This window comes from Talpa occidentalis, unplaced genomic scaffold (genome assembly GCF_014898055.3).
Source record: "Talpa occidentalis isolate TD23 unplaced genomic scaffold, MPIMG_talOcc4v2.1, whole genome shotgun sequence".
In the NCBI taxonomy this organism is placed as follows: Eukaryota; Metazoa; Chordata; class Mammalia; order Eulipotyphla; family Talpidae; genus Talpa; species Talpa occidentalis.
This window is the reverse complement of record NW_026555331.1, coordinates 49,235,597-49,254,677: the sequence shown is the minus strand read 5'-3', so window position 1 is coordinate 49,254,677 and position 19,081 is coordinate 49,235,597.

The following is a 19,081-nucleotide window of genomic DNA, read 5'->3' as shown; positions in this document are numbered from 1 at the left end:
TTAAAAATTCAAGTATTACCTTTCTTTTTCTGTTAAAGGATATGTGCTGTGGTTCTTTTTTTTTAAAATTATTGCTAAGTTTTGTTTTAATAACAAGTAAAATTTGCTTATCTCTCTTCTGGTTAACTCTAAAGTTAAAAAATTAGAGAAATATTGTCATTAGACACTCTTTAAAATTTATAAATTGGGCCTCCTCTGGTGGTGCAGGAGGTTGAGCGCAGTGCTGTGAAGCTGTCTGCAGCCTCTGCAGCGCTGGTTCAATCCCAGCCAGCCAGAGAGGGTCCCTCATGGCGAGCAGACCTCTCCTGTCTTTCCTGCTGTTCCTCTCAGCAGTGTATTTCATCAGTCTGCCTGTTCTGTTTCCCGCTCTGTCTCTGGTGAATCCTCTCACCCTCCCGCGAATCTGGCCTGTACCCCGGACCTTGTATAAATGAATAAATCTTAAAAAATAAATAAAATAAAATTTATAAATCTGAGGGTTAGTGATTCAGTAGAGTGAGCGGATATCCTTTTCCCTACCTGCTGCTGAAGCAACAATATAGGTTAGTTTTATTAAATTAGGGGATAAGGGCCTCCCCGGTGGCGCAGCAGCGCGCAGCGGTTGAGCTCTGGGCTGCGAAGCTGCTCGCAGCCTCTGCAACGCTGGTTCGATCCCCGGCTGTTCCCTGGCCACCAGAGGAGGGTCCCACATGGCGCGCAGACCTCTCCTGCCTCCCACTGCTCCCCTCAGCAGTGTACCTCGGTCCTTCTGCCTGCTCTGCTCCCCGCTCTGGCTCTGGTGAATTCTCTCACCCTCCCGCGCTTCTGACTGTACCCAGTGCTTGTATAAATAAATGTATAAATAAATAAATGTATAAATAAATAAATGATATGTTTATGCAAATGTATATTCTATGATCTACCTTTGTAATTACATGCCTTGACCTTCACTTTTCACACTTTGAATTCATTGCAATCTGGGTTTTGTGCCACTAAGTCACTCATACTACATTTCTTTATAAAATATGCTATTATTTTTTAGTACAACTGTCCTTTTTCAAACCTCACCCAAAAATAAATAAAACCAAATTCTGATGCTTTTGTCCTTATTGGCTTCCCCTGCATTTTATCTAGAATTCAAACTACTGCTTAGGCTCTTCCCTTATTATTATTTCACCCATTCAGATAACATTCTTGTTAAACGAGTTCTACCTTCAATTAAGTGTTTTTGCAGTTTGTCTCACTGAACAGCACACTGTCACTTTCTTGGTTCACTCATTCATTATCTGTCACCTGGACTATTACAATAATCCATTAAGTGGTTTGTTGACTTTTGCTTTCCCTCTCAATCCATTTTTCGTGTTGTCTCATGAGTTATCATCTTTTAAAATGATTGCCTTCGTACCTTTGATTCACTCAAAGTCTTCAATGTTTCCATTTATTTGAGAATAACGTCCAAATTTCTTAGCATAATGTCAAGTCATTCTGTATTTTGGACTTGACATAACTTTCTAGCCTCAAATCTCCACACTCTCATTCTCTACACACTTGATATTTTAGTCACATTATTCCACTTTCTATGCTTAGAACATTTAAGCTCCTCTAAAAACTTTCTTTTTTTTTAAGGAAAATAGAATGTATATTACTGAATGAAAGCAGCCAGTCTGGAATGTATATGCACTGTATGATTCCTGCATTTATTGCTGCCATAGATCCACATCTCCTACCTATTGAAATTTTACTTTTCTTTTTTTTTCAAATTTATTTTATATATTTATGCATACAAGAACTGAGGTGTAGGCCAGAGGTACAGGAGGGTGTGAGAGGATTCACCAGAGAATCTTTCTGGGGAGCAGAACAGGTGGATCTACTGAAATACACTGCTAAGGGGAGCAGCATGCGAGACAGGAGAGGTCTGCTGCACCATGTGGGTCAGCTCCCTGGCTGGGGATTGAACTCATGCTGCAGTGGCTGGTGATAGCTTGACAGCACTGAGACTTTAACCCCTGAGAGGCCTGAAATTCTGCTTTTCTATCAAGATTTAGATAGAATTCTTTCTTATAAAACTGTCCCTCTATTCTAGTCCGTAATCATCACTTAGATATTTGTTAATACTTGTTTGTACTTTGATTATTTCATAAATTAGCCTCTGCTTGATCTCTGACAACAGTGCTCATTTATCTTTTTTTTACTAAAGAGTCCATGGTTTGAAGGAAGGGGTTGGGTTCATCTATCTATCTATATATATATATATCACCAGTGGCTAACATATTTCTAATTCATACAGGAGTCTCAATACTTGTTTTCTAAAGGGTTCCAATTACTGTTTAAATGATGTTTTTCACGATACCATATTCTCAACATATGTTAAGTTTCTCGGCTAGCAATATATTAAAGAATAATTTATCTACTGAAAAAAGTAGTCACATGAATGATTCTGACTGAACCTAAAAGGCTATGTGAAGAACAAACTATTCATAACCTGTTGCACTGTTGATAATATTCACTTTACTGTAGATAAGGCAATCACAGAACCTATAATACAATTTTGAACTATTTCTGTAGGTATATATTAGCCTTTGCATAAATGTGCTTGTAGCAAAAATCCAGAATATAGAATGTGAAAATTTTACTCCCTGAAAATGGATACTTATGAATTGCTAGTAAGACTTTTGGATTAGAAGTACTTAGAAAGGGTAAGGGACTTTTTTTTCTTACAAAGAAAAGAGGTCAAGATTATATCAGAAGAAAAATGCCACTTAGGCTTCCCTTTGCCCTTTTGTAATTTTGTTATTTCCTTACTTCAAAAATGGACCCTGGTAATTTCTTCCCCTAATAGTATTATAGATAGAAAAACATGCATAAGTAAAAAGAAGTCCACTGCCTTTCTGCCTTCACAGTTATCACTGCTGACAAATTTCCTTTGGTTGCATTTCCAGATGTGCATAACCATCAACACACCCCATTTGGCTAAAACCTTGCTAGAGATCACTTCTGACATGAGACTCAACCATAGCCAGAAGAACTGATTTGGGACACTTCCAGGGATTATCTTGTAGTTTGAATATTGAGGCAGGAGAGTCTGGGTGACCCATAATTCTGGAACTCCTTAGCATCCTAGAGCTTACGATCTTAGAGCTTTTGGCTCAGAACCTCTGCCAGAGTGAAGCTGTCGTTGTCCAAACGATGGGGTCATTGTTATTATTCTTCCAGTCTCCAAGGCAAAATGAACGCATCGTGTGACCAGCCATGTGGCAAGTGCCAAAAACCACCTGGAAAAGAACCACAGTTGTCCCAGGGCCACATTGAAATGTGAATCATTGAAACTGCTGACCACTAGAAAACCATGACAATTTTGTTTTTTACCTTTAGCCAGATGATGGCTAAATGAAAGGACCCAAGTGAAGGCATTTAGAGGAAGAATCCAACTTGTGAAGTGACATTTATTTTTTTTTTTCTGACTTACTATAGCCCACATGATGTTATTCTAACTGACCTATTTAGAAACATTTAAGAGTAATATGACAAGCAGTTGGTGGAGGATTGGCAAATTTCTTAAGTTGGTTCATGCGTCACTCTGCTTTTGTTTGTCCAGCTGCCAGTGTAAATTATGATCTGTTGAAGTGGATCTTGCTTGGCATCCTCTAAAGTTGGCCTGAACATTTAGACAAGTCACATGCATCTCTTCCTGAACAAGTGCATCATTGGATGGACTTACTGTAGCTCAGATGATGCACAAATATTCTGTAAGAAAAGAGGAAATTACTATTGGTGGGAAACAGAACAAGGAGAAAGACCAAAGGACATATGAGTTTGTCCAGTTCTAAATGTTACTCAAAGTGCAAGCACAATGTGACATCAAGACCTCACTGTGTGTTCAGCCATCTGGGTTTTCCCAGACGCTCTGACCTAATTGCTTTACTGCCTGTTACAGTCCATGTGCCCTACACATTTCTGCTTACTTTCTCCCTATCAGTTCCTTCTTTCATGTTTCCCACTCTGAACCTCTTTCAGGATTTGGCTTGTTCTGCTATTACAGCTAATGTGATCACTGCCCCCCAGACTGAGAATGGCCCCTATAAGCAGTTGTGGGTGACTGTCCCTTAGTTACAGCCATGCCCTGATGTTCTTTCTTCTGTCTTTCCTTCCCTCAAATTCACACTTTAAATTCACAAATATAATTCAAAATTTAATTCTGTAACTCTCATAGGATCATCTCATTTATGTACCATTTAAGGAAAACTAGAATGCTGTAAGTACATGTTTCAATTTTCCTTTCATCAAAAATCTGGACATTTTTCTTTCTTTCCTTCTTTGCTCTCTTCTCGACATCCCACCCTCACAATTTTCTCCCTCTTCTCAAGGTTCTTGGGTCTAGGCAGAAATGCCCTAAATCTTAGAACACATGCGCCTCTCTGTGTGCAAAACTGTGTAAACGATTTCCATGGGTTACTTCTTTTCATTTTCACTAGACCCCGTGAGGTAAATTATTATTCTCCCTTTAAAGAGTAAAAAGTTTAGGCTTAAGAAAGACTAGGTAACTTGATGAAAGTCACAGAGCTGGGAAGTAGAGTTTCCGAGTTTACGTTTCCGGGTTTACATATAGCTGTTTGCTATATGATCTCTCACTTTTTTCACAATATATGCGATAAATACGAGACTTGTACAAACTTGAGGCCTTTTAGAGCTCAGAAAAAATAAGAAGAAGAAGACTTGTATGTGGCTTAATTGACTGGAAAAGAAAAATACAATGTTTTATATTGTAGGATTTTTCAGTTTTGGATAATGCTTGTTACTTTTTAGATCTTTGAAAAGTTGGCCTGCAGTTCTGACCCTCTGCCAAGAACACAAAACTGGGGAAGTTAAGGGATTACAAGACTGACATTACACTGTAGTAGGGTATGGGCACATCCAAATACCTGTTTAATAAACAACTGAAAATTTCAAAAGAAGTTGGGATTATGGTTGGTCTTCTCACCACAATGTTGGGGATGTTGGGAAATTGTCCTCTTCTCTTTAGTCACTGTTAGTCAGAGATAAAGATTACACATAGTGGTTTTTTTTTTTTAACAACAAATTTCATTTCAAATGTTAAAGGGCAGTCATTTAATGAAAAAGGTCTTTTAAGTTTTTAAGGGTTTATGTTAACAGTTCAAAACTTTTTGTATAGTTTTCCACTCATATTTTGAGCCATACTTCTCATAAGCTGTGGTTGTTTTTTTTTTTTTCCTTCTTACTTTTAGATGTCTCAATATAATAATTCAGCAAACAAAATGTGTTTATTGAGTTGATGTTATGTACAAATTACTTTTCTGGGTACTGTGGGGATAAGAAGGACTGTATTTCCTGTCCACAAGGAATTTATAATGATTTGGTAGATGGAAGATAAATTCTACTATATCAGAGAAGGAATAGTAAAGCAGAAAATTAAATACAGAATAAAATGATATAGGTCAGGTAAATGTTGGTTTGTACTTCTTCATCTTGTACCTAAAAGGATTGGAGACCAAGGATTTGATGGAATTAATGGAAGTAGTCCATAAAGATTTGCAGAGGTAGAGAGAAATAAATCCCCATGGGGACAGATCCTGAGCAAAGCAGCAGTGACTGGAACATGCATAAGCTTCATTTCATATGGAGGAAACAACCTGATGTTCTATATTATTGGGAAATATGTATTTGATTACTGCATAGATAGACAGAGAGATAAATAGACAGAAGAGTGTAATGTCTTCCTGATGTATTGCTCATTTAATCATTATATAATGTTCACCCATGTCTCATTACCTCTTATAGAGGAAGTCTATTTTATGTGACATAAATATGGCTGTCCCTGCCTTTCTTAGTACCATTGCAGGATTATTTCCTAATTTTTTACTTTGAGCCTACACTCACCTTGGAACTCATTTTATCTTTTGGAGATAAAAGAAAGCTAGATTTATGTTTCTGATCAACCAGTCAGTTTGTGCCTTTCGACTGGTGAGCTCAGGCCATTGATGTTTTGGGAAATTATTGTTATTCAAGTATTTATTGCCATTTGGTTATTTTTTTCTGAGTGTTTTTGCAGTTTGTCTCTGTTCTTTCATTTTGCTTTTGTTTTCTTCCCTTGTATTTGAAGCTGACTTTTGTGTAGTGCTTGTATTTCATTTTCATCTTCTTTGTTTTTCTAGGTATTTTTATGTGATTTGCATATTATAGGGTTATGATACTCACAGCCTATCTTAAATGGAGAGCAAGTAGATATTTATTGCCTCACAATAGTACCCATTTTTACAGTAAGACTTTAAAAAAATCAGTTTACTTGTGCTATTTTTCTATTATTGCTGTAATTTATTATCTCACAGTATAATGACAGCCATTCTCTTAAGTGTCTTATTTGTGGAAATAAGACTTACAGGTATTTTTATGTGATATGCATATTACAGGGTTATGATACACACAGCCTATCTTAAATGATAGAAGAAAGTCATCTTGAAGTTTTTTAATAGAAGGAAATTTGCAAAGATTAAGTTAATTAAGGAGTCTTTATAAAGAAGTGAAAATTAAGCTGAATATAAAGAACGGTTAAGAATAAAATTGATAGAGGTAAAGACAAAGCTTTCACATGAGCAAAATATCTACAAATTAGGCTTAGTGGCAAAAATAAAATATAGCACTTTTGTTGGATAAAGTAATTAAATGTAGTTAAGGAATAAGGTTATATAAATAGGTTGGTAATAAGATTTAAATGTCTCAAAAATTTCTAAGGCTCGATGCTTGGAAATAATCTTTGACCAAGAATTTAGGAAGAAAATCTAATTGAGGAATTAAATGAGAAGCTTAATTTGTTGAGTTTGAAATGATATCCAATTAGAATATTGAGCTGTGTGGTTGGATACATAGTACTGATTTTTAAAAATATTTTATTTTATATAATTCTTTTTTTTAATAAATCCTTTTTTTTAAAAGATTTATTTATTTATTTATTTATACATACAAGCACTGGGTACAGTCAGAAGCGCGGGAGGGTGAGAGAATTCACCAGAGCCAGAGCGGGGAGCAGAGCAGGCAGAGGGACCAAAGCACACTGCTGAGGGGAGCAGCAGGTGGCAGGAGAGGTCTGCGCGCCATGTGGGACCCTCCTCTGGTGGCCGGGGAGCAGCCAGGGATGGAACCGGCGCTGCAGAGGCTGCGGGCAGCTTCGCAACCCAGCGCTCAACCTCTGCGCTACCGGGGAGGCCCTATTTTATAAATTCTTACATAATTTTTCATTTTTGCACAATGTATGCATTTTCATTTTGGTTATATTCTCCATACAATTGCACCCCCCCTTATTTTGCCCCTAATCCTTCCTCTCCCCACCAACCTTACCCTGTAGTGTGTCTCTGGTTTATAGTTGCTTGTTGATTTTGATTTTCATAGTACTGATTTTTAAGTAATGGTCAGGATTTATCACTGGTACAGATGAGAGCAAGACAGAATATAGTGATTGTCAGTTTCTGTTGGAAAACTCATTGATATGTGAATAGTTAAGTTAGTATGTCTTCTTTGTTCTGGCAGGGAAGCAGATATAAAATTTGAGAATGTTCTCCAGGTGAGAGAAAGAAGCAGAAATAAATCTAGGAGGGAAAGCAAAGCCAGAATATGTGATCTCTCCTGTGATGCCCTAGTGATAAAGAGTATCCCTGCTCAAGCAATTTCTACATTTGTGAACCTGAATAAAAATATGTGACCTCATTTAACCTGCTCAGTTTTCTTAGCAGTTAAATAAAGATATGTGAAAATTTTCTCTTAGATTATGAATTATTGTGAGGATTAAATATTGTCTTAGAAGTGCTCCAACTTTAGGATGTCTCAGTATGTCATGGAAATTATTATTTTTATCACTATTATTAGAAAATATTGGGTGACATTTAAAAATGAATAAGAACAGTATTTCAAGCATGGCCATCAAATATTTTTGAAATATTTAAAAGCATTTTTTAGAACAATAAGTTAAAAGTATGGCCATCCGAAACAAATAAACCAATGCCAGTCCTAGAGTCAAGTCTATACTCTGTCTTTTAGGGTTCTGTCAAAGAAAGCAGAAAAGGAAATAATAAATTGCTGGGTTTTGCAATGGTTAAATAGAATATATATATATATATATATATATATATATATATATATATATAATTTCTGATGGGAAAATGAGGTTCTATTACCTACAAGACAAATTTTCATGCTGAGACTTCAGTTGGAAACACTGAATGATGTGTGTAGGGTAAAGAAAATATCAGGCTTTTCTGCCCTTCCGCCATCAGGATAGATGATGGATCCTTGTCCTGAATGCATGCCTGATGGCGGGCACCTGGAATAGGGTGGGGGGCATAGGTAGATGGGATTCAGCTGAGCTAAGACTGTGCTTTTAAGGGTGGCATCACGGGGACGCCAGCAGCAGCAGAAGCCGAAGTTGAAGCCGAAAGAGAAGCCGAGAAGCAGCAGAACGAATGCCAGAGAGCCCAGATAGAGTGAAGACTTGCTGGGGGCTGGGAGGCTGGCAGCCCCGCACCCAGCACCCCTGCCTGCCATATGCCTGGTGAACCCCAGTAAAAGACCTGCAAAAAGCCCACTAAGGACTCTGACTCCTCCTTTACCCGGTCTGCATGGGATCAGAAAACCTGCCTTGTGTCCTGTCCTGCCCTTACATGTGGTTGACAACACCCTTAACAATATCTCTGGGATTCCTGAGATAGCACCATGCTTCTTTCAGTCAGTACATCACACCTGAGGCACAGTCCAGTGCGTATGTCGCCAAGAGCAGAGCAGGAGCTGGCTGAAAGAAATGTGGTGAAAAGTACAGCTTTCTGCTGACATTTGGGTTTATCCAGAGAGAACACTGGATCATGCACATGAGTCCTCCAAATAGCCTTACGTTAACATCTGTAGTTTATTTTAAAGTTTATGAATCACAATTCAACATTGTTCCAAAAACTTATTATTGTGTTATAGCACAGGAGAAAACGTGACACTAGAGAAACAGGGAGGTAGATGCAAGAACCATCATCTATCACTCAGAGTTGCAATCCTAGGACATGAAGCATGAAGTAGAAAGCCAAAAGTAGAGGGGATTTGATTTACATCTAATTTTGGTTTTTTTTGGAGGGGATCCCATATTGCTAAGGGAATCGCACAATGGTGCCTTTCCTTCATCTTCCTCCAAAAGCTCTCAGTCTGCTAATAGTTAGATTTAGGGACAAATCTATCCATAAATTTGTCAAAGAGAAAAATTTCAAACATTCACTAAATGCTCAGGATTATCCTTCTACCCAAGATGACATTAGGGATAAAGGAAATCTTAAATGACTTCACCAGGACAGTTTTTTAGTTCTGTGTCTGTATTTTTGTCCCTTGGATGCTAATTTCCTTTGGTGTTGGAATGACTGAAACTTGAGTGTCATTTAGGAGAGAGTCAGAGTCAGAGTCTAATGGTCCTCCTTTGCTGATTTGCCCTCACTTCAGCTCTCACTAGCACTGCAGGTATTCTGAATTTCAATTAGGTTGTTCTCTCCACTCTTGGCTTGAGCCCTCCGCTTCGACCTGCACCATCTATTACAAGGTTATCATATTCTTCATTATCATCCCTAGCCTGTCCCTCAGTCTTCTTGCCAATGGAGCAGGCTGAGGGATTTATATACTCATTGTGACAAGAAAGAAGATGGCTGTAAAGGCAGGACAGGACACAGTGCAGGTTTTCTGATCCCATGCAGACCGGGTAAAGGAGAAGTCAGAGTCCTTAGTGGGTTTTTGCAGGTCTTTTATTGGGGTTCACCAGGAATATGGCAGGCAGGGGTGCTGGGGGGCCGGGAGGCTGGCAGTCCTCCCAGCCCCCAGCAAATCCTCACTCTATCTGGGCTCTCTAGCGTTCTCTGCTTCTACTTCGGGCTTCCTCTCTTTCGGCTTCTTTCTCAGCTCCTGGCATCCCCATGATGCCACCCTTAAAAGCAAAGTCTCAGCTCAGCTGAATCCCATCTACCTATGCCCACACCCTATTCCAGGTGCCCGCCATCAGGCATGCATTCAGGACCGCAAGGATCCATCATCTATCCTGATGGTGGGAGGGCAGAAAAGCCTGACATTTTCTTTACCCTACAATGGCATATACTATATTGCTCTTTTTTCTGTTCAAATGTGGCATAGTCCCAATTTAACCCTCCATTCAGCTCACACTTGCCTATCAGCGTGAGCACTGGGCAATGGATATCCCTCCAAAAAGCACAAATTAGGTGTGAATCAGAGCCCCTCTACTTCTGGCTTTCTGCTTTGCATACATAAAGTATCCATCTTCTTTTTAAGATTTATTTATTTATGCATACAAGAATTGGGGTGTAACACAGAGGTGCAGGGGGTAAGAGGATTCACCAGAGTGAGTAGGGAGCAGAACAGGTGGATCTACTGAAATACACTGCTGAAATGAACAGCGGGTGAGGCAGGAGAGGTCTGCTGCACCCTGTGCTGCAGTTGCTGGTGATAGCTTGATAGCGTTATCTTTAACTCTTGCACCACCAGGGAGGCCCTAAAGATGAAGCATCTTTTATCATTCATGCTTCATCTCCAGGAATTGCAACCTGGACTGATTTATTATGGCTGTTGAATCTCCCTCCCTATTTCTTAAATATTGTTCTCTCCTCTACAGTAGAACAAGAAAAGCTTTCTTCCTCTTCCTCTTTATCTAGCAGGAACTTCTCTTTTGGGATAGCCTCCTTATCTCTGAGATGTCATTAATTCATTCCCTTTCCTGGGGGCATAGGGTCAGACAGGCTATTTGGAATATGATTTATAGAAAGAAAAATAGCTACATCAATTTGTTAATTTCAGAAATATTAACCCTTTGTGTATAATTTTATTTTACTCACCAGAATATTTCATGATGGATGATTTCCAGATAATCTGAGGTCATAACCAAATGTATGGAATGACATATTTTCAAGAGATTTTAATGATTTCTGTCATTCTTCAGAAGGGCCACCTGACTGTCCACCTCTTATGAATAGCAAATGATGTGATTTGTGATATATAATCTGACTAATGAATTGAAACATCCTAATACTGGTACCATCCCATATGTTCATTTCTAAATTTTCACTGGGGGCCTCCCCTGGTGGCGCAGGCGGTTGAGCGCTGCGCTTTGAAGCTCTCCGCATCCTTTGCAGCTTTGGTTCGATCCTGGCCGGCAGGCGAGGGTCCCACATGGTGGGCAGAACTCTCCTGTTGCGCCCGCTGCTCCCCTCAGCAGTGTATTTCGTCAGTCTGCCTGTTTTGTTCCCCGCTCTGTCTCTGGTGGGTCCTCTCACCCTCCTGCGCATCTGGCCTGTACCCTGGTTCTTGTATGAATAAATAGATAAATCTTTAAAAAAATAATAAAAAAATAAATAAATTTTCACTGGGCCACAAACGAGACTTTCCCACAAAGTATATTCCAGACATTCTTCACAGTAAAAAGACCAAAGAGAACTGATGACTCTGGCCAGAGTTCCAGAGTACAGATGACTTTTGGAGCGCCCAGGTCCTAGGTTAAAAAAAAAAAATGCTGATTTTGCTGATATAACATTTATTTATCAAATTTAACACATATATTCTGAATGCCTCCTATAGGCAAAGTCTGATATGCCATAAATAAGTGCATTAAAATCTCTGTGTACTTGACCATGACACAAACTCCTTGGGCTTTATGTTTGCACAGAAAATAAATAGCCCACTCTTGGGGTCACTGTGCTATTCTTTTCTAGTCTCATTTTTATCCTAGGCATCAGAGAAATAAAGGTTTATGTACATAAGTGTAATATATAAAATTACATATTCTATTCCATTGGTAATGTTGCAGAGGACTATGAAATTATTAGATTCAGGAAATGCACAGAATAGATACACAGAGTATTGTCAAATTTGAATCCCCTACTAAGTTAATACTACATATACATATACAAAATATAGTTTATACTTTATATACTTATATAAATTTGTACCATCGATAGATACAAATGTAATTATATTTTCCACTAAAATGCTGCATTTTCAAATGTTAAAGAAATTATATAAAACATATATCACTTTCTATGTAAAAATTATATTTTATGGGCCTCTCCTGGTAGCACAGGCAGTTGAGCGCCATGCTGTGAAGCTGTCCGCAGCCTCTGCAGAGCTGGTTTGATCCCGACTGGCGGGCGAGGGTCCCACATGGCGCAGCAGACCTCTCCTGTTGCGCCTGCTGCTCCCCTCAGCAGTGTATTTTGTCAGTCTGCCTGTTCTTTTCTTTTTTTAAAAAAATATTTTAAAAAATTTTTATTTATTTATGCATACAAGAGCTGGGTAGAGGCCAGAGATGTGGGAGGGTGAGAGGATTCACCAGAGACAGAGTGGGAGCAGAACAGGCATATCTACTGAAATACACTGCTGAGGGGAGCAGCGGGCGAGACAGGAGAGGTCTGCTTCACCATGTAGGTTGCTCCCTGGCCAGCTGGGGATTGAACTCGTGCTGCAGAGGGTGCAGATTTCTTCATAGTCTGGTGCTTAACCCCTTGCACCACCAGGGAGGCCCCAGTCTGCCTGTTCTGTTCCCCACTCTGTCTCTGGTGAATCCTCTCACCCTCCTGCGCATTTGGCCTGTACCCCAGATCTTGTGTAAATGAATAAATAAATCTTAAAAAAGTAATAAAATAAAAATTATATTTTATTTTATTATTTAGTATTGTGAAACCAGATTAAAGTATGTGCATTTTAACTCACAGTTGTCTCCTTTTTTTTTAAATGTGATTAGGAACTGAAATATCACTTAATCATTGCATGATTATTCCTACTTCTCCATATTTATTTTTCCTCAATTTTAAAAGAAACATTTATAGATTTTCTATAAAAGCATAAAAATCAACAATTTTAAGTATGACCAAACTTGAGCTTTCTCATTTGAATTAGTTCTGAAAACCATAGTTTCAAAAACAGCTTTTTAAGTGCCTGACACAGCTGATTCTAAAAGAATCAAGTACAAATTAATAAAGAACAAGTGCTGGGTCTCCCTGGTGGCACAACTGGTTACGCACAGCACTATGCAGCTATCCGCAACACGAGTTTGATCCCCGGCCCTGCCAAGGAGCTACCCACATGGCGCAGCAGACCTCTCCTGTTGCGCCCGCTGCTCCCCTCAGCAGTGTATTTCAGTCGGTCTGCTTGTTCTGTTCTGCACTGTGTTTCTGGTGAATCCTCTCACCCCCCCACACCTCTGGCCAGTACCCCAGTTCTTGTATGCATAAATAAATAAATCTTTTTAAAAAAAGAACAAGTAATTACAAGAATTTAATGTAAACATTGAGTAAAATTATTTTATAATGATATTAGTTCTTAATATCCTACCATTTATGTAGAATTTTCAGGAAAGCATAAAAAACAGGGGAGGGAAGAGCACAAGGGACTATGGTTATGGTGCATGGGTGAATTAATTGGTGGTAGGAATTTTACAGGGACTACACCTGAGAGGAGAAAGCATACATTCTACAAAAAGGAAAATGATGTAAAAAAAGTGAAACCTGAACTTTGTAAAAAAAAAAAAATGTTACAATAAAACAAAGGAAGCACTCAAAAGAGATAGCTAGGGAGTTCAAAAAATAGGTGAAATAACATGAGAATAAAAACAGAGGGAATTCCCACAGTGATGGTGAAGGAAGTTCTCATAATAATGGCATCAAAGTATGTTTGAGAGCTGCCAGTCTAGACTGGATAGAAGCTCCAATACAGGGTTTCCAAGGGGAAAAATAAAATTGGTAGATTTCATTACACTTTTTAACATTCATGAGCAAGCTTATAAAATATTGTAGGACAACAGGTAAAACCTGGAAACAACCCAAATGCCCAAAAATAGATGACTGGATCAAGATGTGGCATTTATACACAATGGAATATTATTCAGCAATCAAAAAAGATAAACTCATGCCATTTGCAGCAAAGTGGATGGAACTAGAAGGGATTAGGCTCTGTGAAATAAGCAAAAGGAAAAAGAAAAATATCGGATGGTTTCACTTATAGCAGGAATATAGGGAAATCCAATAAGACATCAGTGTAACAAAATAATGACAGTATAAAACACAGCAAAGCAAAAATGGACAGTATAAATCAGAGACATACTGCTGGGGAGGAGGAGGGAGAGGGATCAGAGGAAGGGAGGGAGGAGCACAGGGGACTGAGGTGATGGTGCACGGCTGCATTGGTGAAGGAAATTCTATGGGGACTACACCTGAGGGGGTGGGGGGAAGCAAATATTGTTTAAAAATGAACAATGATGTAAAAAATTAAAAAAATATATAAAAAATAAAATAAAATATTGTAGGAGAAGGGAAATATAATCACAAAATACTATGTGATGCTGCTAGGCATATTAATATATAATAATAAAAACAATGATTAATTCTGTAACTCAAAGGTATGACATTAGTCTACAGCAAGGAAAAGTGTAAATTTGCATGTTTATTGCATAAGGAATAAAGCTTGAAAGAGAGTTAAACACTCACCTTCTATTACAGGGAATAAATGCATAATTTATCAACTCATAACAAATTATCTGGAAACTTAGAGGTTAGAAAAACAATAAATACTCATTATCTCACACAGTTTTTGTGTGTCAGGAATTTGGGAGTAGCATAGTTGGTATGCTGGCTCAGGGTTCCTCAAAGTTTCAGTCAAGATGTTAGCTGAGATTTAAGAGAGAGTAGAGGATTAGCAATCAGACATTGTTAACATACCTGGCAAGTTGGTGCAGCTTGTAGGGGATTCCCCCACAGAGACACTTGTGCATCCTCACATTAGTGAAGCTGGCTTTCCCAGAGTGATCCACTAGTGATCCACGAGTGAGCCAGGTAGAAGATCCAGAGTGTCTTGTGACTTACCTGTGGAAGTCACACACCAGCATTTCCACAGTATCCTATTGGTTACCAAGCCTTTCAGACCTATGTTGTGTGAGAGGAAATGACACAAGATCAGGAACCAGCCCATTTTGGAAGATAGCTAGTTTTTAAAATATCAATAAATATGCATATGACTTGGAAATATGGCATTAGCTACACAAAAGAGACTAGTAAAAGTGATTTCTTCTGAGGATCAGGAATGTAGATGGGATAACGAACATGGGACTATAGTACTTTTTACTCTACCTTTATAGAACTGTTCAATTTTTAATAGTACATTTATTTATCACCTAATTAAAACAAAAATAATTTAATATATTAGTAAAAATTATTTTGTTAAGCAGCACAGATTAAAGTCAACCTACTGAGCAGATAAGCAGATGACAAAAGTGGAGAAATAAATAAAACTGAAGCCACATCTGAATTTGCCTAAGAGCTCTCTCAATGAGTTTGGTTATTTTACTGGAGTTTCTAACTTACTGCAGTCTCTTACCTTAACAATTCAATAACTTTACTCTAAAATAACCCAATGAAGTTTTGAATGGTTCTCTCTACCCTCCTTGTTTTACTGAGCTTGAGGCTTTGCTGCTATCTTCCTATGGTTAAATGGAGGAAAGGGGTCTTAAATGAATATGTATCTCTTTAGTGCAGATATTTCATGACCCTAGATAAAAGAAGGTAGCCTTAAATCTTACCTCAGGGATTGTGCTATTGCTTTAAAAACAGTGTATGAGTACCATCACCATAGTCCCTTCTGCTCTTCCCTCCCCCGTTTTGACTCCTCTCCCTCCCCTTTTCCTGCTGCATGCTTTAGATGGGCAAGTTTTGCTTTGCCTTTTTTTCTTTTGACCCTTTGTTTGGTTTCCTTATATTCCTACTATGAGTGAAACCATCTGATGTTTTTCTTTTTCTTTCTGACTTATTTCACTGAGCATAACCTATTCCAGCTGTACTTACATTGTTGTGATTGGCATGCTTATCTTTTTTGATTGCTGAATTATATTCCATCGTGTATATATATTCTATCTTCCAGCTCCATTAATCTGTTTTTGACATTTAGGTTGCTTCCATATTTTAACTATTGTGATTAGTGCTGTAATAAATATAGGAGTATAGATTTCCTTTCAAAGTAATGTTTTTATACCCTTTGGGCACATTCCTAGGAGTGGAATTGCTGGGTCATATGGTAAATCCATTCTTAATAATTTGAAGAATCCTGATGTGTGGTTTCTTTAGGGTCAGTCAAAATAAAGCCACCCCTTCATTTTTTAAACCAATTCTTAAAACAAGCACATGCTTTCTTCAATTTCTCTAGACATCATTCAGAAATACTCTCAAGGTTTTTAAGACCAAAATGTCTGGTGGATCAAGAAAGGTATCATAACTCATAACTTAACTAGATTTCATCAACTTATGTACTTTGTTGGCCACGAAGGAGGACAACTATGAAGGAACTCTTCAAACAGCTGGTGTATCTGTGCTGGTGTTAGCAAAATGGCCAGCTGGAGAATGGTGCTGTTTTCTACTAAAAGGAGTATAGATCCAATGGGCTTTAAAGGATCTGAAAGGTTGTATAATTGAGTTTGTAATGAATCCTAATGAATAGATAAGAGTTATAGCTATAGTGATAAACTCTGGTATGAAATATCAGTAATATAAGATGAAATACATGAAGAAAAGTCTTAAAGTTCTAGTTTAGTCAAGGAAAAAATTATATATAGTATAATTAAGTAAAAAATCATTAAAGGAAGTCATACACAATTAATGCAGTGCTATCTTGCTCTTTATTAAGTTTTTTATAATAACATAGATAATTATCTGTAATAATTACATTGTCGGGGCAAAAAAATAAAAACAAAACACTACTCTGTCCAATGAGTAAACACACATAGTCAGGTTTGTTAACTTACTGAAGATGATGGGGAAGAGTACGTTTAAAGTATGGTTGGGGCATAAGAGGTGGCCATGGTACATAAATAGAAAGTAATGATTTCTGTGTATAAAGCTTAAAAGTTAAGAAGATTTATATTCACAAGGCCTGTGTAATGCAGGTTAATGTACTTGAACTTGATCTATAAACGATGAGAGACAGTGATATATAGATGAAATGATTCTCTTTCCTTTTTAGGAAGGTAAGCAAAGGCAACGTGGTTAATGAATGACAAGAGAGACACTATAGTGATCCTAGAGAAAGATCATGGGGTTAACTTTAAAGCAGTTAAAAAATGTTTAAAATAAAATGGGTTAGGTTGTCAAGACATTTCAGAGATAAAAACTCACATGTTTTAAGGAGTTAGTGCATGTATGAAACAAGGTAAGAAAGAATGAGGAATAAAGGATGATTTGGGCTATTGTTTTGGGGATGACAGAGTAAAATTATAGTTTCTATTTATGTGGACTTCCACAATTTAAAAATAATTTCAGGTGTATAGCATTCTATTGTTTCAATCGTCTTGTGAAAAATTTAATACAAATTAAATAACAAATAGGGTTTATATAGTATTCTTCAAATGGAGGTACTTTTCCCTGTATTACCTTTCCCTACTTTGATCTTTTCTTCCTTTTAAAATAAAGACTACTTGGATTCCCCTCTTCAAACACTAGTATATAATATTGTCTGATTCTTCCCCATATTAGTAGATAAATGGATGTTTACAAAAGCTTATTAAATATACATATACACAGTGGGCTTATCTCTTCCTCTGGAAAAAAAATGGTTTGGATAGTACATCAAATTTTTAATGAGCATACAAACTGATCCGAGGATCCTGAAATGCAGATTCTGATTACATAGGTCTAGTATGGGGCCTAAAATTCAGCATTTCTAACAAGCTCCAAGTGATATTCAATCTGACTAGTACACTGAACACATTCTGATTAGAGATGATTCAGATTAAAACCACATGCATATCTGTATACACACACATGGACACAGACACACACATACAAAGTACTTATGTTTAAACAGGTGTACCATTCTGGGGCACTTATAATGTACATTATTTCAATTGTAAAATCACAATCATTTTCACACAGGCTTCAAGGTAGTCAATTATTACTGCCAATTACATACTTATTCTTTTTAGTAATATAACTGCATTCCATTTCTCTGTTGGCAAGCATTGCCCTAAAGGTTTCTAAATATGTCAGTTGTCTTTTTCAAGGAGAGATCTCATAAAGAACCACCTCATTGTTAGTTGTTCATTAATAGTTCTCTTGCTGACAGCTTGGATGTGGGCCTCTAAATTTTGCAAGTTTTTTATAAAATTAAAATTACTTCCAAAGCATTTCAAATACTTCTGGCAATAACGTATGCTTGGAAAAAGAATTCTTAACTCTCCTCCCACAGGTCTTTGCTTTTATGATTCCACAGCCTTGTGGATTTCCTTAATAGCCTGACATTCCACAATACAATACATGTGTGTTGAAAGACATCTGAAATCACTGACATGCCTCGGGGTCTCAGGACTAAGCAACTATTGGCTCTGACCCCATGTAATTGAACTTAAAGAGGCAATCTCCTATTTAGGTCCATCTCAGAAATTCCTTCTTTCATTTTCTTCCAAATAATGCCTCTACTCTCTTAGAGGAAACTCATTTATGGGTCAGTCAAGTTTCTCAAGGAATGCATTTTTATCCCTGAGGTCAAACTTCAAGAAATGAACATTATCTCAATGTATACACAACAAAGAAAGTAACCTTGAAAGGCACAGTTGATTTTTATGATGGTCTAAGCTAGAACTCAGGCACCTTGGATAAAGAAAGTTTTAAGCATTAAAAATCCATTAGTCCCTAGATGCTGGGCAGCTATATGAGATATGTTGAAAAATACAGGCTAATCAGTGCTGGCAAAAATTTCTCAAATGGTCCTAGTAATCTGACTTGCACAGTTCAGAGAGTATGTTGTCTGACCTCCTAGTCAATTCAGGAATCCTTAACATAACATCCTTGAAATTCATTTAAGGCACCAGAGTACTTTCTGAAAGGGTGAGACCCTAGCTGGACAGCTCCAGTTGTTAAATAACTGCAGCTGTGAACAGCCACGTGCCTTTCCTCAAGCTGCTCTGTTTTATACCATTCTTGCTTGCCTTCTGTCCTCCTATGTTCTTGCCTTTTCAATTTTACAGTGTTAATTACTTCAAGTTTACAGCTTTCAGTTTTGCAAATTAAGCTCTCCGAAATGACTTCACTTT